Genomic DNA, 4,215 nt, shown 5'->3' with positions numbered 1-4,215 from the left:
ATATATACATACATACATACATATATATATATACATATATATATATATACATACATACATATATATATATATATACATATATATACATACATACATATATGTATGTATGTATGTGTGTGTGTGTGTTTGTGTATATAAAATATTTAATTACACACAAATGAGTAGATGCAATAAATTACTTTAATTCCTGTTTAAATGCAATTCATCCTGCCATACTTGCAGTGTCTTCAGACTTTGCTGACCAATTAAAACGTGAAGCTTATCATTAAATTATTGTCTTTGTGTTAGATTTATTTACAAATCACATTTAAACACTGCTTGTACCAATTAAATTAAATAAAAAAGTATCACACACACACACACACACACACAACATATAAAATACTTAATTGTGCACATTTGAGTAGATGTAATAAATTTCTTTAATTCCTGTTTAAATGCAATTCGTCCTTCCAGTGTCAGTGTGTCAGTGTCTTCACGCATACTTTGCAGACAAATTAAAACTTGAAGCTTAATCATTAAATTATTACCATCTTTGTGTTGGTTATTTATAAATCACATCTGTAGTATGAACATATACATGAGATATATTCATAAATTAAACGGATTCTTTCATTTTTCTGGACTGTATAAAACGTGCATTGAATTTAATAAAATGTGGACGTGAGACGTTAATTATCTTTGACCCATCAAAATGAATGCGGTCATTTATTAACAGAATCAAGTTTAACACATCACACATTTACATTAATTGGCAAGAATTGAAAATAACGACAGCTTATTAATCAGTTTAGCAAGGAGTAAACAACGCGGCGGTTGTTTTCTCACTTCCAGCAAAACAGACGTGTACCACACGGCGGTGGTGAAACTTTGCTTCAGACATTTCTAAAAATATCTGTAATGATTTTAGCAGATAGAAGAATTTTAAAGATGGAAAGATGAAGTTTATCTACAGAGAGATGTATGAGGGAATTTGTCTGTTTTAACCAGAACATGCACGCTCCTTTGGACCAGCTTATTCCAACGGTACACTTTCGGTTGAAGATCGACTTTTTACCTTTGCAGATGATAGTTTCAGCGTTGGTGTAGAGTTCTCCTTTCAACTCTTTCAGCGTCTCCGTGAGAACAGCTGAAACCTCGGGAGTCGTGTGGAGGTCATCCAAAACAGACTTTCATAATTCCCAGAATCTTCTCTGGTTCAGCTTGATTTTTCTTTCATCAGCATCCTGAATTCCAGCCTTCATGAACTCTGGAACTGCTGAGTTTCAGAGCTGCAGAGCTTCCTGCAACAACTGGAAAACTGCTTTGAACTAGGAAGTACCGACATTTAAAAGAGCTCTATTTCCGGTTCATTTGGGAGTTTCTGATTGGTCAATGGACCAAAACAGAGGTGTGTTTTGTGATGTAAGGTGTTATGAAAAGTCAAGGAAAAGATTAAGATTGTTTAAGAACAGACAAAAAGATATTATGAAGAAACCAGACTTCGTGGAGCCAATTCTCTAGTATCTTGCTGTAAAAGTTAAACATGACATTTCTTTTCAGTAAACTTTCAGTTGACCGAAACTTGAACTTCGACACACTTACAACTTCGCTCATTGAAGACAGAAAATCAGACAATGCATATTAACCTGATTTCTTCTTTGAATGAGGATTAAGAATCATTATTACTGTTTCACAGTCAAAAAAAATTGAGTAGTTCACTTCAACATGCAAACATTGTTTGAACTAACACAATTTGATTATCAAACATTTGTAAAATAGTAATGATAATAGAAAGTAGTCTTCTTTTACTTGATTAATTCAAGAAAGAAAGTCTCAGGATGGGTCAACCTGTATTTCTGGATGCAAATCAATGAAATGACAAGTTCTGTCCCAATGGTCCTTAGGTCAAGGTTTTGACCTTCAGGCCTAGTTCACTACACATCTAAACACTGCTTGCTTATAGCAATTAAATTGAAATAAAAAGTAACACACGTTCTCTATCACTGTCATGAATCAGATAATCAACAGCTTCAGACCAGCTACTGGAGAGACTCGCGTTACGTTTTCTCACTTGGAAACAGACCAAATGTAGATATTGTAGAGACTTACGCTGCTGTTGAGCTCCCTTCGTCCTCAGCAACGACTCTGGCATGTTTACGTTTCAGGTGCTGTATCATCCCCGTGGTGCTCCCGTGCCATGTCGTCACTTTTGCAAAGCTTGCACATTACGCATTGTTTAACTCTGTGAAACGTGAAGTGCTCCCACACTTTTGACAACTTGGGTCGAACAGTTTTCGCTGCGTCGATCATTTGTAACTTCCTTTGAAAACACCGCCTCTGCTCTGCTTCTGCCTCGCTCTGTTCAACTCGCGCTGCAGTTTTTTTTCAAACTTTATTCAGTCAGCTAGCATTGACAATGCTGTGCAGCTGAATAAAACGGCTCCGCAACGTGGTGAAAGACGCATAATCGCGCGACACAACGAATCGATAATGAAATTCGTTGCCAACACTTTTAATCATCGATTTTTATCGATTTTTATCGATTTTATCGATTCGTTGTTGCAGCCCTAATTGATAAGAAGTCTCATGAAGAAGGCATATTATTGTGACAGGCCTGCATACATGGCTCTTTCGGGTCTTAATCCAGATCTGACGTACAAGACCTCTTTTGTGTGGCACCACTCCTGTGATTCTACCAGCACAGCCGTCATATCAATCCCATTGACAGCAAAGGTCGGCGGCACATCCCCATCTGCTCATCATAGTTGCTGTCAAAGAAGTCCATATTGAACTGTTGTTTCCATAGCTTGTAATTATGCAGCAAACTTATGGTGTTGAGGGCCGCACTGGGTTAAACTCGGGAATCTCTGTCTGACACGTGTTTCTTGTCCACGTCTGGCAATAAATCTTCGGAGACCATTGATGATAGGATCAGTATCCAGTGATGACAACATCTCAAGGTGAACTGCTCTTACTGCCATGCAGGTAAAGATGACTCCATATCATTTCAACAGGCTCCTGCCACGCTTAATTTCAAAGGGACCAAAACAATCCACACCCACACAAGTAAATGGGAGCTTATCTGGACACACTCGTTCCTGTGGAAGGTCTGCCATCCTTTGAATTCCTGGAGCAGCATGTAGTCATCGACAGGTCATGCATTTAGTTAAGGTCTTCCTAATTGCAACACTGTCACCTGGGATCCAATACTTTTGATGCAGTTCAGCCAGCATATGATTGCGGCCACCATGGCCTGTCTGGTGATGTATGTGGTGCAGTATAATTTCAGAAATGTGAAAGTCTTTAGCCAATATGGCTGGGTATTTAGTTTCAGCAGGCATAGCTGCTTTGCTTAGCCTTCCACCAACTCTTAGTTCACCACCTTGGAGAATAGGATCATGCTTATAGAGCTGACTTGTCTTCTTCACACTTTCATGTTTCTGTAAACTTGTCATTTCCTCTGGATATCACTTTCTATGACAATAGCAGATGATGGCACTCTCAGCCTTTCCAGACTCTTCCAATGACAAGGCACCCAATGCAACATTTTTCTTGAACACATTAATTTCTTTCCTCAATCTCTCCTGAAAAGTTTCATCATCAAGATCAGAGTTGGCAAGATCCAACTTCAATTGTGCTCTCCTTTGAGCAAGATCCAACTTCAATTGTGCTCTCCTTTGAGCAAGTTTGGACAGCAATTGTTGAAACTGAGAAGCCACCCAACCATTGTTTTCAGTTTGCCCCAAAAGGAAAAAGAATGGATGAAGCTTTTAACTGGATCCACTTGTTCATTGGTGCATGCCACATTAACAGAAACCAATGTCTTGACCTCTGGATCCTCTGGATCGCCCAGAGCAAAATGACTTATGTCTTCAGGATTTGTAGGCCATTTCCATTCAGGGTCCTGAAGAAACTTTGGTCCTGACACCCAGGTATCAGTCTTCAAAAGAGAGTCCACACTTGTTCCTCTGGATGCCAAATCTGCTGGATTAATACTGGTAGCAATGTACCTCTACTGTAAGGACTTTGACGAATTAAGTATCTCTCAACCCGATTTGTCACAAAGGTCTTAAACCTCAATGTTTCATTCTTGATGTACTTCAAAACTGAAGTACTATTAGTCCAAAAAACTGAGTCTTGTAGTTCCTTAACTCCTTCTTCAACAGCTTATCCAAACGGCTGGCAGTGTCACGAATCACGTCTGTCAGTTAGGTTTTTGTGTCACTCTGTTCA

The sequence above is a fragment of the Nematolebias whitei genome, chromosome 3 (assembly GCF_014905685.2).
Source record: "Nematolebias whitei isolate Nwh7 chromosome 3, NemWhi1, whole genome shotgun sequence".
In the NCBI taxonomy this organism is placed as follows: Eukaryota; Metazoa; Chordata; class Actinopteri; order Cyprinodontiformes; family Rivulidae; genus Nematolebias; species Nematolebias whitei.
The sequence above is the reverse complement of the archived record's forward strand: the minus strand, read 5'-3'. Positions refer to the sequence as shown.